The sequence below is a fragment of the Megalops cyprinoides genome, chromosome 6 (genome assembly GCF_013368585.1).
Source record: "Megalops cyprinoides isolate fMegCyp1 chromosome 6, fMegCyp1.pri, whole genome shotgun sequence".
NCBI lineage: Eukaryota > Metazoa > Chordata > Actinopteri > Elopiformes > Megalopidae > Megalops > Megalops cyprinoides.
This window is the reverse complement of record NC_050588.1, coordinates 18,035,002-18,056,077: the sequence shown is the minus strand read 5'-3', so window position 1 is coordinate 18,056,077 and position 21,076 is coordinate 18,035,002. Positions and strand designations below refer to the sequence as shown.

General features: G+C 42.1%; 1 pseudogene; it reads right to left on the bottom strand.

Moving 5' to 3' along the window:
* The window catches only part of LOC118779002, a 28,694-nt pseudogene that overhangs the window by 6,024 nt on the left and 1,594 nt on the right, over positions 1 to 21,076 (bottom strand).

Sequence of the window (21,076 nt, the reverse complement as noted above, 5' to 3'; positions counted from 1 at the left end):
CTAATACGCAATTAAACAGGCTAACAGTTCATATACAAAACCAAACGCACGTAAATGGTGAATATAAGTGGTGATGTTTTTCACTTGTGCCCACCCAAAAACACACCTGAAGGATGTCGGTCCTCATCAGAACAGATGACTCCAACATCCTGTCTGTGTGAGCATTTGACTCGGCTCCATGGAGACACAGCACACTGTGAGAGGTGCGTCTCGTTCCCCTTGCAATTAAACACATCAGCCCAGACTGGCCCATCCCCCTCTCCAAACCAGGCCTGCCCCAGCAGTGCCACTGCACTCCCACACTTCAGCTGCCGACAGAGGACATTGGAGGCTTTCATATCCCAGCATGCATCACACACTGTGCCCCAGATACTGAGGTACTTCAGCTCCACTCGACCAGAGCATCTGTCAGAGGCATTAACCAGTCTGGACTCTGTGTAACCTACAGACACGAGAGTAGGGTTAGCATTTCACTAATGTTTGTACTTCAGTGTCATGATGACATCAACGCAGCACAAATTACTTCTTCTCAGGTGAATCTGGCAGCCACTGTATGATATGTAAAAGTCAGAATACTGAAACATAGAGTGTCCTGGTCTGATTATTTATCTCAGAAATCTACCCATCTCTAAATAAGGGGAGAGTTCTAGAACTGCCAACACAGCAGCCAGAATGCATGTCTTTGGACTGCTGAAAGGAAACTGGAGTTCTGTTATCTAACATTTGCGGACCCAGGGAGAATACACAATTGAACCCAGTAACCTGGAGCCCCTGATAGCTCTGTGTTCTACCTCTTCATGACTACAGCATGTTGTCTGGTTAGAGAGTTATAAGATGTTCTATCAACTTTTCTCATGATATACAGCCTTATGACCAATGACCAATTTTCCGCTATATGTTTTACTTACACCTTATATATTGCTAACACTACAATATTACAACATTAATGTTACCACTATCTTACAGCGTTTAACCAAATAAAAATGTAATTTTGGCCAGACAAGGGAAATTTTACTGGTATTTTCTGAATTAACAAAAATCAGGAGACTCTTACCAGAACACACCAGTCCTACGTCGTTCTCATGGCGACAGTTCTGTTTTGTTTTGGGTGATTTTGGACAGAAGTTAATTTCAGATTCACTGCCATTGCACTTTAGCTCCTCTGGCCACACCTCCCCCCCACCTTCACCAAATGCTGCTGCCCCCCGCACCTCTACAGGAACCCCACAGCCCAGCTCCCGACACACAAGCATTGCGTCCTGCAGGTCGAAGTCAGCATCACACACTGTGCCCCAGGTTTTCCCCTGGAGCATCTCTACCCTCCCAGAGCACAGGTGAGTACCTTCCACCAGCCTGACCTTTCGATGGCCTGGGGTTCAACAGGGAATAACCAGTGAAAATCGGTAATGAATTGCACCTCATTCCATATACAGCATCCAGTACAACATTTTTCAGCAAGGGAATGTTTAATTTAACATTAATATTTTATTTAAAATATTCCAACCATTTAAAATCAATTAATCAAAACAGTCTCTCATTGAGACAAGCACAATAAATTAATAACTGAAGTGATGTGCCTACCTGAACAGATGACTCCAGCATCATTATTGTGATTGCAGTAGCTCAGATCCCAATCTGGTGAGTGACAGTGCCTCAATGCAGACTCTGTCCCAGTACACTCCATGTAAGTTCTGACAATGGGCACTGATCCGGGTCCAAAATGAGCATAATTCAGTGCTTCTGCAGCAGCCCCACAGCCCATCTCTCTACAAACAACAGTAGCATCATTCATATCCCAGCCATCGCCACACACTGTCCCCCAGCGTCTTCTATGGTGAACCTCCACTCTCCCAGCACAGGGACTGTCACCATCCACCAGCCTCAAATCACCACTGCCTGGACACACCAGGGAGAAAAGCAAATTGCTAAAGGTCAGTTCTCATCGGCAGTGTAATGTTTCTGTCACTACAACCTGTGTCACAAAGCATAGACAACACCCATGGACCTGAGTCAAAGGACACTTCATGTGCAGCTACATGCAGGGAGACTTGGTGGTGCCTGATTGGCCAGCAGGGATCACTGATGAGCAACAGAGTGGACTGAGCCGCTGGCCAACCTACCCTCCCCTGTATCCCTCAGCAGAAAGAAGCCCATTTATTCTGCTGCTGTCATCTCCCAGTCATTGCTGGCTGATGACATGGCGGGGATGGAAACCTGGCCACAGCACTTAGTGATACTAAATATTTATATATAATTGAGCAAATGCATACATCCAGGACAAGTTAAAGCATGAGGTACAGAAAACAAGTAGAATATATATAGACTGTACACCAGCCGGAAAGAAGGGGGTCGGGGCTTAGTGACCGTCAAGGCCACTGTCCTGGATGAAACAAGAGGCATCCACAAGTATATCAGTGAAACATCTCCCAAGGATGAACTGCTAAGAGAATAACTCCAGCAGCAGCAGATCCCAAATGACAGTAACATCAAGAGGAAGGAATACGAGAAGCTGGAGAAATGTCAGGGATTGAAGGAGAAACTAGAGCGGAAGTGGAATGTAAGAGCCAAAGTCATCCCAGTAGTGTTGGATGCCCTCAGAGCTGTGACACCTAAGTTGGGAGAGTGGCTAGAACAGATCCCAGGAACAACATCGGAGCTCTCAGTCCAGAAGAGCACGGTACTAGGAACAGCGAACATACCCGAAGAACAGCGAAGATGTGCAGAACCCTCAAGCTCCCAGGCCTATATATATATATATATATATATATATATATATATATATATATATATATATGTATGTGTGTGTATGTGTGTGTGTGTGTGCGCGCGCAGCCACCACAACCATGTAAAGACATTAATACCCTAATACATAACAGTAAACCTATCAGCAGTGCTGTGGACCTCTGGGTTGCTTTCAGAAGGAAGACAGTTTCACTGTAGCTGCTGCCACCAGAGGTGTGTGCGTACACACACACACACACACACACACACACTATTTACTGGCATTAATGTCTCTACGTATATTCTGAGTTCATCTGCAATCCAACCAAAGGTACCACTCTATGAAGACTATGTCACGTTTCCTTTGTGTTAAATCCGAAAAGAGATGAAAAATGACTAAAATTTCAAGATGCATCTTACTATTCCAAAAAATACAGTTTTAAGCACACAGTGTTAAAAAATGAAAATAACATCCATGAAAATAGCTGTTTTACGTTATTATTGAGGATACATTTAGGAGCAACGGATATTATCTGCTCATTGCTCATGGCCATCAAGTGCTAATTTACGAATGCATGGAAAAGCAGACAAATTATGCAATATTTCCAAAGAACCTAAACAAACGCTCCAATATTGTTTCACTAATATATTCATTCTAACCCTTTCAGACATTCACAATTTTTATCTTTCACACAGTGCTAATCTTGTAGCTTTACTATGTCTGAAATTCCTCCATGTTTGACAGTAATAGTGTTAACAATTTAAACAGCTATTGAAAAACACTTTAAAACCAGTTCAGCTCTAAAAAAAAACACCAAATGCTTTGATTTGTCTTGACTGCACAATTCCAACAGAGATGATTCTACACATGACAAAATTAAAGACTAATTTCCAAAACAAACTGCAAATTCAAGGCTGTTTTAATTGTAACCCAGACTGGAGAGCACCACTTTGACCACTTTGTCCCTTCGACCCCTAGTTTGGAAGCCCAGAACAGATGGAGAAGAGGATGAAGTGAGTACTTACTGGCTTTGGAGAGCAGCAGCAGGGAGGAAAGAGAGAAGAAGAGCAGACAGCTCTCCATCTTCACCAGCAAAGGTAAATCCAACTCAGAGTCAAGCAGAGAGCCAAACCTTCACCTCTGAGATCTCACAGCAACTGAGTCCCTGTGCATCACCCTGCCCCACCAGAGAGAGCACACTCACCCCACCCACCAATCACACTCACTGCTGCCTTATAAGACTGACAGCAGGAAAACTTCAAACAGATACTATGACAAATCAGCGCACGCCATTAACATTTTCTCCATATATTTCTATTTTGCGTCAATGCTGCCTGTCAGGACTCCTCCTGCCAGCTGAAGTCCCCACCCAGGTGACAAACAGCACACGCAACATGCAGTGCGGGGAGAAACGCAGAACTAACCAGACATGTTTCTGCAAAGGAGAAAGGTTTTTGTGTAGAAATTGGGCTGTAAATGGAAGTACACTGAAGCTCTAATATCTCACATGAGTCAAACCGAAGGCTGAAATAATATTGTGCAAAGTCAGTGCATTAATTATTCGATTTTTAAAAGCGTTACATTTAATTCTGAAAAATTGCCTTTCATATAAATACCCGACATGTTCCTGGAAGTCCATCTCAGGTGTTTTGATCTACCAAGACCAGACTTGCATGTCAGCATGTCAGCCATTGCATGATGTGTGAGCAGGACTGAACTTCAGAAAGGTGATGGAGTTTAGCCCATAGAGACAGCACAGCTCCCACATCAACACCTGCCAACTGCACAGACATGCAAAGTAGCTCCCTCTAGTGTCTGGAATATTGTACAACTAGCACAGTCTCAGACTTGGCAACTTGGAGGATGTCAGAAGTTCAAGTGGAATACCGGTAAGGATACACTTTTTAGTACAACATGTAGAGGATTCAAAAAAGCATGCTACCTGTCTGTGTGACTCCCTGATGGACAACAACAACACAATTCACAGACTATTACAATTGCCAGTCATGGAGCTCCACTGGTTCATATTTATGGTCAAGTCCAATTGTGTTTTACTGCAAGTAAGTGTGCAATCATTAACTCTGGACATCAGCATATTCTTAGTCATTGTGTCATTGGTCAGTATGCCCAGATGGGCTGCAGTGCATCTTAGCTGAAGTGTGAAAACAGCAGAAGATCAAGCATCAACTGGAGTAATGGCAAATTACTCCAGTGTGAGCCTGTGTGAGCCTGCCCAGATACTTAAAATCAAATCTAAACAAAGAAAAATGTATGCCTTTTGGGTGGAGTTGAGAGCAGCGAATGTGCTGCATCCCTGGTCCCACAAATACAACAAACACTCAGCCAACCTTAGGCCCAGAGTGCAGGTCACAGCTGGTCATGTGACTCCAGCCCTGGGACTGCTGCATCAGCCAGGGTGCCCTCATCACTCTGCTCTCAGCTCCCTGGCACTCACCTGAGCACCCATGAGTTCAGAAAACTTGGTCATTGCTGTAGAAACAAGTTTAAATATAAAATTGGCAATTTTTAAACAGCTGTGCGAAAACGGGAGAAATGCAAAAATGCAAACAACAAATAAAAGACACAAAAAAGGAGCTCCTAAACCTCACAAAAGCACTTCAGCAAGAGCATTTTAGTTTACTGACCAAATCTTATTATGACAAAAATTATTATATTATAATATAATACGTAATGTTAAAAAGGAAATGGTTTTTATGGATTTTGAGCTAAATCAGAATATATATAATGCATGTGGGAGTATCTGCATTCACATGCACACACATATGAACACGCAGAGATATACATGCACATGCACATACATACATACACACACACACACACACGTGCGCACATACACAATCTCACACACACACACACACACACACACACACACACACAGGCCAACAAAGGAAAATCAGTACTGCTGTTTACAAATTGCAAAATGCATATTGAGTGCTGTTGTACCATGCTTAAGTATATGGGCACAGTTTACTTATCTGTGCATCTCTTGCAGATAAGAAAATCAGCTCTCTGATTAAAAGGCTCCCTCTGCAGCCATGTGATAAAAGCACAGCTGAGCTGAGCAGGACGGGTGCTGTGGTTACAGTATGAACTGGAGCGGATCCTCGATGTCATGGTGAGTTATGTCACATGATCACATCTGAGGTTTGTCAATTTTGAAAAGCAGCAGCCACAGTGTAGCACAGGCTTCCAAATTTGTCAGAGGAAAAAAATTCACTTTCTCTAAGTGGAAAACAATCTGCCAGGTGGTGTACAAGATTTCAGTTGAACCTCTGAAAGTGAGCTAGCCTTTTTTTTTCACTTTCAGAAAACAACATCATTCTCTTTAACACTGGTTTCTGTACGGATCTCAGCTTGCCTGAAAGACATTTCACAGTGAATGGTGGACCACACTGAGATGCTTTTCATCCCATAAAGGTCTGCCCCATTTCAAGATCCCCCCCCCATTAGACTTAACTGTACAAGACTTATCTCAATAGCACCGTCAAAAGCCTCAGTGTAATGCTTGAAAGCCAACTGTCCTTCTCCTCTCAGTTTGCAGCGGTTGAGTGTGTAGATTCTTCTTGTACAATTTCCAAAGGATCATCCCCTTCAAACATTATTCTCCACAGCTCCTAGTTCAGGCCCTGGTCCTCTCACAATTTGACTACTGTAACTCCCTCTTTGCTTGTCTTCCTGCCTGTGCCATCAAACCTCTACAGGCTGATAGGTTTGAACCAGTTACATTTTATTTAGCTTGCATTTTGTTTGAACTACATTTTGTTTTTATGTTCCCACACACACTCTGCAATAGCCCTCTGACTGTTAGAGATAACCCGCCACATATAGGGTTCAAAGGGATGTCCCCGGTAGCTGACGCAGTGGGTGTCCCCAAGTGTGACATGCACTTCCGGATGGGAATGTTCACACCTGCCATGTGGTACACCGCGGACAAGGTACTTAAACGCTCCTCGTGGCTATTATGCTGAAGATCTCGGTCAGAATGCATTGTCGCTGCTCCCACGCGAGTCCCCCTTTGCGCATCAAAATAAATCTTTTCAATTGAAGAGTGGTTATCAGTGTGTTACTTCGCTGGTCCCGACTTGGTCCAACAAAGTGAGAAAATTCCCAACAAGGCTAATCCAGAATGCAGCTGCACGTCTTGTCTAAAATCTCCCTAAACATAGTCAAGTTATTCCCCTTCTCACCTCACTTCATTGGCTTCCTATTATTGCTCGCATCGAGTTCAAAACCCTGGTGCTGGTATGCAGGACAATGAATGGGACAGCCCCCTCATACCGACAATCTTTCTTTTAATTCTAGGTTGCACCAAGATCATTATGATCTTCATTCATAGGGCAACTGACTGTCCCATCCCAATGGGGTCACTCCTGTCAGACATGATCCCTGCCTGTACTGGTCCTTCAGTGGTGAAATGAACTCCCAACCGGGATCAGGACAGAGGAATCACTGGGCATCTTCCGACGCAGACTGATGACCCACCTCTTCAGACGGCATCTTGGTTCCACCTCAGCCCCTCCCCCGTAACACCTGCTACTTACAGTACTTGCTGTTTATTTTAAATGTTGCATTGCCATGTGTTTTGGATTATGGGATCTAGTGACTTATGTATGGTAGTACACTTGGCTTCCCTTCTCTAGTCAGGTTGCACAAGTTAACTTTGCTTAGGGCTTGAAGCTCACACTCACTGGTCTGGGAGTGTTGTTAGCCTAGTCTGACACTGTTCATTCAATTTGAATGGATCCACTTATTTCTATTGTGCTGTAAGTCACACTGGATAAGAGCATCAGCTAAATGTAATGTGAATGTAATGTAATGTTGATGGTAGCGGTTCTCAACCGAGAGAATCCTAAACCATAGTTCACTGATTTATTTAGGGCTGATATTTGTTAGGATACTCTAATTTTATTTAACCTTTCCCCCTTTATGCAATCATTTTTGGAATGGTCAATTAAGCTTGTATCATTGTGACCAAATCTGCACTCATTCAGAGAGCTGAAGCAAGAGGAATGAAATACTTCAGTATGTTCAAATGTAGCCAACAGCTACTTTTCACTTTACAAGTGTAACAGTGTAATAGAGGTGAATCAAGCACCATCTGAAGGATAGGCATGTCTCCACCGACATCACCTGACAGCCTCAGAGGCACCTGATAAATTGCACAGTGCCTGAACATGAAGGGACCCTGCTAACAAACCCACTTCTACCGCAGTACAATGAGGACCATATGTGCTACCAGGGTCCCACCACCTGGTGTACCACTAGGTGTCAGTAGCATTGCTAATATGTATCTATTACACCCTTTTCACACGATATTTTTCAGTTGTTAAAGTAACCAGCTAGAATACAGCTAATGTAGAGAAGCAGCTAATGTAGACAGATATTTCAAATTCAATTATCAATGAATGAATGAATGAATGAATGAATGAATGAAATATAAAATATCTGTCTACATTAGCTGCTTCTCTACATCATTCAGTATAAATGTCCAAGATTTTATGAGGATGATTTTAAAGATTCTTGGAAATGCTCAGAGGTCTGCATGTGGATCATGTGAGTACACAAATGCATAATAATAAAAGCAAAATCAAAAAAAGATAAACATTCAGTTTAATAGATTTAATAGATAAGATACTTTATTTGAAAATGATTCAAATCAAGGATTTAAAAATGGAAAGTGTAAATAACATTTTGCTGCCACATTGGAAAATAATAGGATTTTAAACATTAAACAGCAAGGCTTACAATCTTATGTAAAGAACATTCCAGCAAAATGTTAAATGTTATATCCATGAAAGTCTAGCTGTCGAAGGCTCTAGAAAACTGCATTATCACTAAGGCTCTTACAAACATAATTAAAATATTGTAAAGCATAAACTATAAAGTTGACCACTGAAAGGTAAAAACACATGTGCACTGTCCCACAGCCCCTCTCCTCTCTCATCTCATCTCTCACCAAAAACACACAAAATCAGGAATAGAGTTTCCATATGAACCTACTGGTTATTATTCTACACTTTTCCTGTATATATTGACATAGTGAAAATTACTCATTTTAAAACACCCACAGAAAACTAATGAAGGGGAATTTACTGCATGAAAAAAAATGCTAAAATTGGCTGTATTTCCAAGCTGTCCCATTGCTCACTGAACCCTACTTTTGGGCACTACAATCACTTGGATGTGATTAAAAACACGTAATCAGTACACAGTTACTCTACTGTTCCTCTTCTGCAAAGATGCAAAGAAGGATAAAATGATAAAAAAAAACTTAAGCCTGCATAAACTAAATAGTAATCTTCCAAAGGATCCTAAATGTTCAAGGGGAAAATTAGAAGAGACATTCTCATTGTTGAATAGGTGCTTTCTGGCTGTGAAATAGCACAACTCCACACCTGGCAGAGTTGTGACCCAAACCATGTGGCTAGCAAAGAGGCCAAAATCAAAGGAGTATATGTGATCCCACACGCAAATATGAACAGACACACTGTCCCAAAGCTTCTGTCTAATTTATATAGATTGTCTTAAGGATTAATTCATTTATTTATCTGAAGCCTGCACCAACTGTGACAGTTGTGGCTGTGGCACCAAATCTATACAAGCACCAGAATTTCCACAGCTGAAATGTATTCACTAGCTAAGAAACCTACTTTTATAAAGTCTGTGATTCACTGTATTGGTTGTTGAAGGGCTTACCTGCTGAGATGTATATTCTATCATGTTGCATCAAGTAAGGTGCCACAATGTCAGCAAATAATATCTACCAGATAGTTGTTTTTTTATCTGTTAATCTTAGCCTGTCTATTGATGGACTGATGCATTTTTACATCATTAAGGATCATTAGTTGTTCGTACACCACAGTTTAACAATTACAATAGCTGGATGATTGGCAAGTTTGATCTGCAGCAGATCAAAAACCATCTGGGGGTCTGGTGGTTTGAAAGGATGTGATGCTGACTTAAGTATTCTCAGAACATGAGAGGCTACTTCAGTAATATGGGTATCTACACATTTATTATTGTTAATATGGTTCATTTCACAGTTATCATGTTGGGTTTTTTGCTTCTAAGACTCCTGTTGCCTGCACTCCCTGTTTAGGTTGGTGTAAAAGGTGATAAATCAGATGTATACAGATGTATTCTCTATTCACATGCTTTGGGTCAGAACCACCCTTATCTGCTCCACAGTCTCGCCCTGTGGGTGGAGACTTCCTCAGACAAAGTTTAAAATGCTCCTCCCCCTTCAAGAAGCTCCTCCCCCACATCATCATACTCTGTCCCCTCAGGATCTGGAGGAACCTCAGTTTCCAGGAGTCTCTCCACTGCAGGGACAATGTAGGGGGTACAAGTCAGAGAGACACATTCCCAGATGCTACCACTGAAAACATGTAAGAAGATAGAAGGAGCCAATGTATGTAATTTGCATGTCTATAACCTACACTGTGTAGGCAACAGTGAGGCACAGGGCTTAAATAATCAGGAGCGCAACCTCAACTGCTTTCGTAAACATTCAACAAATATACAAATGGATAATATATGAAAAAAGTATCCCTAACCCTAACCCTAATTTTGTAAATTTCCCTGGATGATTTACATTACATAAGTTACTTTTATGTCTTGGACCTTTTGTCCAATTTGTCGTGGTGAAGTAAAAACAGAAAAAAATTCAAATATTCATAGATATGCAATGGATAGATTTAGAATCCACTTCAGGGAAAAAGTATAAAGGTCTAGTAATTGCTGTACCTCTACAGGGAAAGAAGAAAAAGCGCGCCGGCAGAAAGTGACACAAGATAGTTACTGGAAGTCAGGACACTTGTGATGGGTAGCACAAACAGAGTGATGGCTCGCATGAATACAACTGCAACTAAACCCTGAAGTTAAAAATGCAGTTCACTCCAACACTTGCAGGTAAAGACAGATCCTACCTGAAACAGGGTCTGTATTCTCTCCCGTGGTGATGACATCATCATAGTACTCTGTGGCATCTCCCTTCAGCAGCTCCCCTTAAAGAGAAACAGAGAAGCAGTGGTTTCAGAAGTAATACTAGTTATACTACATATACTAGTCAAATTGCTTATATTGCCTATACTAGTATAATTGATACTGCTTATACTAGTTATACTGGTTATGCTTATTAGAATTGACATAGTAGCAGAAACACAGTGAAACACAGTGAAACTCAGTTATGACTCCAACTCCAAAACAAGTAATATTAGATAATAAGTGATTTGTAATTAAAGGATTTCATGCATGTAAAAGCTCTATTCCTCCAAAAAGCACAAAAAGTGATGAATCCTATATAACCCTACTGGTCATACAGCACACATCACTAAGCACAATAAAAAGGAGCTTTATCACCTCAGAAAAGCAATAGATTTCTCTTAAACCATGTCAGTATAATTTCATCAGAATGGCAATATCAATTTCTATAGAAGTCACGATTTGTGTCTAATACCTTTTTAGTATGTTCAGTAAGGAGAAAATATTGACCCATCCCAACAATCAAAACAGACACTAACCTGCCACACTCTCTGGACTGTGATCTACAGTGATGACATCATCATAGTTGTCAGGTGTGTCCTCCATCAGCACATCCCCTGAAACAGACACAGGAAAGCAAGGAGCCTGCTGGGTCATGGCTGTAATTCACAACAGCTCTTGAGCCGCCAGTGAGAATATATTTGTCTAATTTACATTAGAGGATACCAATTTCAACAAAAAGTTTTTCAGCCTGTTTGCCATGCAGAGATCCCTTCTAGGACCTTGATACTCAGCTGTTATTCACACAACAGACTCCCCACACCTGACAAACTGCCTCTGCTCTCCTTCATGTTGACATCATCATAGTCTTCTCCCCTCTGTTCTTTCCCAGACCCTCCTGAACACAACAGAACAACACCACACAGAGTGACACTTCAGCCATGGATTTACACTACTTTCAAAGCTGACCAGAGGAGCACAATGCAATTCAAACCATGCAGGTCGATATTCGAATCTGTGAAGCTGGGCTTTTTGTAGCAAGCCAGCCAGGTGCTAGTCTGTGATCAGATGCTAGAATTTTAGTTTGCTAGTTAGCAGCTGCACTGGTTGCTGGTTGTACATCATTGTGAGAGAAGCTGGGCAGTACAGGGGCTCACACGTCATGGCCTTTATGGAGCTGGAAATAACATAATGTTTGCGAAGCGCTGGGGCCATGGAGACATGGTTAAATATGAGGAATTGAAACATGGCTTTTAGTAACAGAAAAACCCTGTAAGCATTAGGGACATTATTATAATGATTCCAATAAGACAGATGTGAGATGGCCTTTTAACTGTCACTGCTCATAAACCTTACTATTATAACTGAAGTTTTAACAGTTTAACAGTCTGCCCTCTAGAGGGCAGCCTAACTGTTACCTGAGAGATCATCTCCCTCATTGTCCCCCACATCTTCATACCCAGAAGGAGGGTCTTCAGAAAGGACACTTCCTGTGACACAGAGAGAAGATCAGTCCTGATTCTGCTCACACCAGACATAAGCTAGTCTCACACACACACACACACACACACACACACACACACACACACACACACACACACACACACACACACAAACACACAAACACACACACACATACACACACACACAGGTCATACACACATATGAGCTGTCATCACCTCTTGTGTATTTTCTGCACATACATCAGATTCTATGAATCAAAGTTTTGATATTCCAATCTGCAGGAGATACTCAGATTAGCAGTTCCAAAATATTTCAGAATGGCCCAGCAGAGCTCATTGTGTGATCTGAGGTAGCTGTCTTTCTCCTCCTCTTCCGCAGGTGAGTGTGTGTGTTTGTGTGTGCATGTGTGTATGCGTGTCTGTCTGTCCATCTGTTTGTGTGTAGTCATTATTATAAAGCTGAAATCGTGACCATGTGATTATTTAAAGAGTTGTGAGGTTATGTTTGTCAGTATGTTTAGAAGAAATGTAACTATTCTCAGAACAGGAGAGACTACTTCAGTAATATGGGTATCTACACATTTATTATTGTTAATATGGTTCATTTCATATTAATCATGTTGGGTTTTTTGCTTCTAAGACTGAATCCTGTCCCCTGCACTCCCTGTTTAGGTTGGAGTAAAAGGTGATAAATCAGATGTATACAGCTGTATTCTGTATTCACTCAAGTAACCATTCAAGTGGGTCAACACTTATCTGCTCTACAGTCTCACCCTGTGGGTGGAGACTTCTCAGATGGAACTTAAAATGCTCCTCCCTCTGGCTGAAATCGTGACCATGTGATTATTTAAAGAGTTGTGAGGTTATGTTTGTCAGTATGTTTAGAAGGAATGTCCCTTTTGTCCTAAGCTTGTGGAGGAATGATCAGACCCGCTCACCCCTTCGTGGAGCACTGTAGGTTCCTCTTTTGGCAAGATTGTACTCAATCTCCTCATAGACGGCCTCCTGCAGAGGGGCGTGGTCTCCCTCAGACAGGGCTGTGGGAGAGGAGTAACAGAGTCACAGAGTCATCTCTCAGGATCAGCTCTCTCTCTTCATAAGGTCAACACAGGTATATTGCACAGGAGGCTACACATGTATCTGTCACCTCTCCCAGCCCAGGTATCCAATTCACTCATGAAAAACAGAGCACAGAATGGCAGTCAGTTATTGTAACTTATACTTTGGATTGCTGTTGGCTTTATCAAGAGATTGATTAAATAAAAGAGCCAGTCATAGGTCTGCAACAGCCCAAATATCCCAGTGATTATGATTCTCCCACCGTCTGTCTCTACCTCTCTTCAGCATTCTGTTCTGGGACACCAGCACAACCAGCCCGACCAGCAGCAGGAAGGACAGCGCCCCCAGCACCAGGAAGGCCACTGCAGGAATGGACAGAGGCTGTGTGGGGAGCCTTGTCTCACCCGGGGAGCGAGGGGGGCTGCTTTCACCTGAGGGGCAAGAGAGCTGTACTGACTTTCTCTCCTTTACAACAGTTCTAAGATCATGTTTCTCACCCCCAATCCTAACCCCAACCATCAAGGCTGAAATTGACTCATTATGGTTTCTTGCTTGTGTTGTAGTCTGCCTCACTTGTAAGTTGCTTTGGATAAAAGCATCTGCCAAATGAATAATGTAAATGTAAAAACTGTCAGTCTGATCGAAGACCAGGCTTCAGAGGGCAGTAACTGTTTCCATATGAAAAGTGAGAGGAGGGAACAGTGATTGGTTAGCTCAGTGGAAGCTGATGAGCATCCTGCTCTCTGTAATGTGGTATCAAGGGGAGAACATGCATGTGCGGTCTTCGAGATGGTATTTGCGCCTGGAGTGGTCTTATCCGTGCAGGTGACCCCGGCGTCCTCCTTGTGGGAGCAGTCACTTTGGTTCAGAGGGGAGCGGCAGCAGTCCCACAGGTGGAGTTCATCTCCGCTACAGTCCAAGTCGTCCAGCCAGATGGTGCCGTTGCCCCTCCCGAATGTGGCGTTGCCCTGTATGCTCACGGCTGCCCCACAGCCCAGCTGTCTGCAGACCACCTGGGCCTCCCGCATGTCCCAGGAGTCATCACACACGGTCCCCCAGGAGCCCTCAATCCGCACCTCCACCCTCCCTGAGCACTTACTGGGGCCGACCAATCGCAACGCTGGAGGCTCTGGAATAGAACAGGGGGTCGGGGATTACTGATTCTCCTAAGCTGAGGGTTGGTAGTATACTGGAGAACTGACACGTGAAACTCACCTGGGCAATGCTGCACCTGGGTGTGATTGCGGTGAGCTGACCTATCAGTTGGAACAACTTTCTTCGTGGAACCTTCCAAAATAGACCAATCACATATTTAAGCGTGTTACACTCTGTTGTCAGAGCCATCATTAATTTCACTGTCACATGGCAACCACCTAAATTTGACCCAAGATCTGATTTGCCTTCTATAGATCATCACACTAGAAAGCAAGTAATTCAGCCTATTTTGGAGGTATTTACCTGTGCAGGAGATTTCAGCAGCCTCTGTGAATTGACAGTCATTGTGACCCCATGGAGAAGAGGGGCATTGCCAAAGCAGCGTATCGTGGCGTCTGCACTCAATGTTGTCGATCCATCGGGGAGATCCAGCCGGAAGAGAAGTGGGTCCCATATCAAAAGTTTTCATGTCCCCACAGCCTAACTGGCGACAGATAACCGTGGCTGTGATTTCTGCCATGTCATTGGCACAGACGGTCCCCCAGGTGCCGTTGTAGTAAACCTCTGCCAGTCCTGAGCAGGCACTGGTGTTTCCTCCCATTCTCAGTCTCAGCTGCTTGAACTCTGTTGCAGAAACAGGGAACTGTCAGTTTGACAGAGGAACCTTAATGTTTAAACCTGGTGAAGAAAGTTCTCCTGTGATGGAGAGGAACTGACAGAGGAGTTAAGAATATTCAGCTGGAACACTGACTTTCCCAAGATGCCAGAAATGGAAAATGTGTGAGAAACCCGTATTTTGACCTATATTTGAGTATGAAGGCTAGACTAGCACAACCTGGGTGTAGTATGTCCCTCTTATCATGTAAATCATGGAATATAGTAAAAAATTATGTTGTTTTGCCTTGCAAACCTCAGAAAAGAACCAACTCACATGCCACCTTTGACCATGGGTACAATAAGAACCATTGGATAGCAATTACAATTCTAAGTATATTATCTGAGGATCTTTACTCATCTCATTGTAAATGCTGCCAGTGATGCCTGCACCTTTGCACTAAATGTGCTATAAATAGCCAGTAGAATTCACAGATGTCATTAGAGTAGTGGGAGTAGCAATATTCATCACAGGCCAAGACCAACAGGTGAACTGCCATACTGGATTATGACACAATGTTGTCAGATCTCATGTGTTGATCTGTTTTATTCGAGTCTAATAAGTTTCGTGATTATTGGTTTGGTTTCGTCTCTGAACTGTGTGCTCTCAGCTGGATATCCATGTATTTCACCTTCCCTGTAAATGTTTAATTTTCATCTAATATTTGCATAAATATTATTTTGTTACTTCATTCAGATCAAAGGCAATGGAACAGACAACGTTCATTTCAATTTAAATTTCAATTTTCATTTTATCTGTTGTCAATATTATAATTCATAACTACAACATGAATTTCCTGTTTTAAAATAAGACTAGTAGTCTAACCAGTCGTGCATTATGTACTTCTGACCTGGTGACTCCATTGTGCTGATGTAGCATTGTTGCCTCTGAGCTAAAGATCACCCTCTGGATTACTGCAGAGCAGATTGACATTGAGCACATTCTTCTGTACCTGAGCAATGGACCCCCACGTCCTCCTTGTGCACACAGTCATGCTGTCCCCACTCTGCTGAGGGACACTCCCACAGGGACGTCTCGTTCCCCACGCAGTCCACCTCATCAATCCAGATAGCTCCAGTTCCTGGCTCGGAGGGGAAGGGTGCTGAGACACTGAGGGCCGTCCCACACTGGAGCTGCCTGCACACCACCTGAGCGTCCTCCAGGTCCCAGGAATCATCACACACCGTCCCCCAGGAGCCCCTGTGGAACACCTCCAGCCTTCCTGCACAGTCCCCCCCTCCCCCCACCAGCCTGAGGGACCTGTGCTCTGAGAGGGAGGGAGGGAAGGAGAGGGATGTGATACAGTCAGTAATTGCGTAATACATTTGTGAAATGTATGAAATATCTTTTAAATGAAACATACAAAAACATTAAAAATGGTAAATATTAAACATTCACTAAATGTTTAGAATATCTGAATTTTGAAAACTGATAGTACTAAAACATTGATCTTAAATTTTTTTATTAATCCTTCATTATTCTTTTAATATTCTGACAGGGCTGATCACTATTTTAAAAGAAAGTGAATGTGTATCTATTAATAATTTTCAAATAGGATCAAATATGAAATGTTTAGAAAATGTAAAAAATGTTAATGAAATGTCAGAAATGTCAACTAAGAAAAATAAAAATATTTACAAATGATAAAATTTACTAACCATTTTGAATATTTCCAAAATTTTAAATAATGCTAGCTACTACATTTGTTTTAAATATTCATTCATAAATGATATCATCAGCTCAGATCTTTTAATCAAAACCTGTTTATATTTGTATAAATTATATGTATATGTAATAACATAACATTGTTATAATATTACAATACAATATTGTACAGAATGTCAATATACAGTAATACAATGTAATTTTTTTTTACTTATTTTCTTGCGTTAAATTGAATTTTGAAAATTCATCTAGTATATGCGTGTAGCTAAAAGGCAAGCAGAATGCCAGTAGAGTATTTTTCAGCTTTATCAAATATATTTAATCTTTTTCACATTTTCTTCACTAGCAAAAGCAAAGGAAGCAAGAAACTTCAACCAAACCTTAGCCCTCCACCCTACTGTCCACTGACATTACCACATGCACATTCAAACTTCAAATAATCTGAGATGGATGTGTCCGTAAAAATGAAGAGCTGAATGTCACTAGGGTCCCTGCTATCAGTATTGAGTCAGTTTTGGTGTGTTATTGGAACTCAGATCTTCCAATAACATACTAATACATGAAAAATTTTGAGACAGGATTAGTAATCTGTACTCACTGGAACAGACAATGGACACCTGTTGCCTGGAGCCACAGGTGAGATTATGTGGAATACTGCAGTTCCCCAGGTGAGACTCTCTCCCGGAGCACTGAAAACCTGTCAGACACACGTCACTTTCCCCTTTCCCAGACAGAGAGGAGCTGTAGAAGTTCACAGCAGAGCCACAGCCCAGCTGTCTGCAGAGCACAGAGGTCTCATTGAAGCCCCAGGAGTCCAGGAGAACTCTCCTCCAGGTCTGCTGGAAGTACACCTCCACCTGGCCTTCACACTCACTCTCCCCAGACAGCTGCACCCTCCCATAAAGACCTGAGAGTGTAGAGCCTGCAGATATAAAAAACACCCACTGTGTGTTTTAGTAAAACAGACAACACACATTTAAAACAGCTAAAAATTCATACTCAAAATACACATTTTATGTATTTTCCTAGCACACATATTAAAATGCAGGTAAACAGGTTATACTCAAAATAATCACTTTACTAACACACATTTAAATAGGCTAAATGTTTACACTTAAAGAAGCTACTCTGCATTTTACATTACTAGCATTTAGCAGACTCTTATCAAGAGCAATTTATATCAGTTACGCTTTATTTATTATTTTTTTTACAGTGTTATACATTTGTATAGCTGGATATTTACTGAGGCAATTGTGGGTTAAGTACCTTGCCCAAGGGTACAGCAGCAGTGCCCCAGTGGGGAATCAAACTGGCACATGTCTGGTTCTGTATACATTTACATTTATTCATTTGGCAGATGCTTTTATCCAAAGTGACTTGCATAGGTTACAGTTCTTTACAATGTTATCCATTTATACAGCTGAGGCAATTGTGGGTTAAGGACCTTGCCCAAGGGTACAGCAGCAGTGTCCCAGCAGGGATTGAACCAGCAACGTTTCAGTTACGAGACCTGCTCCTTAACCATTGTGCTACACTGCTGCCCCAAATGAACACCCCAGATGGGACTTGAACCCACAATTTCTGGCTTAAGAAGCCAGTGCCTTATACATTAGGCCACTGGGGCAAATTTTACTGATGTGCATTCAAACATGCCACACACACTTAAACAGGCTAACAGTTCAGAAAGAAAACCTAACAAACTTAAATGGTTAATGAAAGTTGTGACATTTTTACTTGTACACACCCAAAAACACTTGAAGGATATTGATCCTTACCAGAACAGATGACTCCAACATCCTGTCTGTGTGAGCATTTGGCTCGGCTCCATGGAGACACAGCACACTGTGAGAGGTGCGTCTCGTTCCCCTTGCACCCAAACACATCGGCCCAGACTGGCCCATCCCCCTCTCCAAACCAGGCCTGCCCCAGCACTGCCACTGCATTCCCACACTTCAGCTGCTGACAGAGGACATTGGAGGCTCTCATATCCCAGCATGCATCACACACTGTGCCCCAGTTACTGAGGTACTTCAGCTCCACTCGACCAGAGCATCTGTCAGAGGCATTAACCAGCCTGGACTCTGTGTAACCTACAGACACAGGAGCAAGGTTAGCATTTCACCCGTGTTATCCCTGAGTGCTCTGTGTAATTCCTCCTTATGTATGGCTACAGCTTGTGAAGAGGTTGAAGGGTAATAAGCTATTATATTCAGTGTTCTCGTGACAGACATCCGTACATCTATTGACTTGTTTCACTATATGTATAGCATGCACAGCATTACGCATACACTGCAATGTTACAATACTGGAGTCACCACCATTTCATAATTTCTAACTAAATAAAGATGTAGGTGTAATTATTCAAAGCATATATTTACATCTAGAAAATAAAGATCATTTTATTTAAACTGAAGTCTCTAATCCACTAACAAAAATCAGGAGACTCTTACCAGAACACACCAGTCCAACGTCGCTCTCATGGCGACAGTTCTGTTTTGTTTTGGATGATTTTGGACAGAAGGATATATGAGATTCATCACCGTTACACTGAAGCTCCTCTGGCCACACCTCCCCCCCACCTTTGCCAAATGCTGCCGCCTCCTGCACCTCTACAGGAACCCCACAGCCCAGCTCCCGACACACAACCATTGCGTCCTGCAGGTCGAAGTCAGCATCACACACTGTGCCCCAGGTTTTCCCGTGGAGCATCTCTACTCTCCCAGAGCACAGGGTAGTACCTTCCACCAGCCTGACCTTTCGATGCCCTGGGGTTCAACAGGGAATAACCAGTGAAAATCGGTAATGAATTGCACCTCATTCCATATACAGCATTCAGTGCAACATTTTTCAGCAAGGGAATGTGTAATTTATCATTAATATTCTCTTTAAAATATTCCAAACATTTAAAATCAATCAATCAACACAGTGTGTCACTGTGACAAGGACAATAAATTAATAACTGAGATGATGTGTCTACCTGAACAGATCACTCCAGCGTCTTCACTGTGAGTACAGTATTGCGTACCGTCATCATATGAGGGACAGGTTCTCAGCGTAGACTCTTTCCCAGTACACTCCATGTAAGCCCTGACAATGGGCACTGACCCGAGTCCAAAATGGGCATAATTCAGTGCTTCTGCAGCAGCCCCACAGCCCATCTCTCTACAAACAACAGTAGCATCTTTCTCATCCCAGAGATGACCACACACTGTCCCCCAGCGTCCTCCATGGCGAACCTCCACTCTCCCAGCACAGGGACTGCCACCATCCACCAGCCTCAAATCACCACTGCCTGGACACACAGGAGTGAGAGACCGACAGTTTAGGGCCATTTCTCATAAACGCTCACAGAGTTCCTCATTAAATACAATGATGGACTTGTTACAGAACATTACAGTGCTTTCAGGACCAGAGATCATGTGAAAAGCATGGCTATATAACAGCCCACCATTCTGTCCTGCTGAAATACTCACCAAGAAACAGGGAAACAAAGTAATCCACAGCATACAGGCTCAATCAATATAAGTGTGAAAAAAAAACACTTTCTCTCTTTGTTACATACAAACATGCTAAGAATGGGTGTAATCTCATTGTGTTTGTATTTAGAATTTTATACAAAACATAAACTGTTATTATTATCTATTTGTTATCATTACAGTATCAATCAGCACCATGTGTAGACTCCCTTTTATCTGTGTTCTTTTTTAATGGAAATTTGGAGAAATGAGTATGATATACAAACAGTCATTAAAAACCTCAACAAATTTCTCATGTTTGTTGCTCATTATGGAGTTCTCCACATGTGTAAAATGCCATTAATCTGTGTAATTCCTCCTTATGTATGGCTACAGCTTGTGAAGAGGTTGAAGGGTAATAAGCTATTATATTCAGTGTTCTCGTGACAGACATCCGTACATCTATTGACTTGTTTCACTATATGTATAGCATGCACAGCATTACGCATACACTACAATGTTACAATACTGGAGTCACCATCATTTCACAATGCCATTAATTTGACCTCTTGGTGATGTCATGAGAGATGTGTTTTTAATGTTTTAATATGATTAATATGTAAATACGATCTAAATATAATAACCATTGAGTGTACTCTCAATAAATATGGAATTTCATGCCACAATTAAATCAGCTATACATTATGGGTAATACATTTTGAGAGGTCGCAGGGTGGCAAATTATCTTTTTTGTCAGTGGCTAGTGAATGACAAAAAATTACCACTCACCGGTGGCTGGTAAAATCTGAGTGATTGGTTTTATATAAATTATTGCTGTATTGCAATATTGTTGTATTTAAAAGAGTTAGTGAAATAATTTATTTTTAACCGATCACAT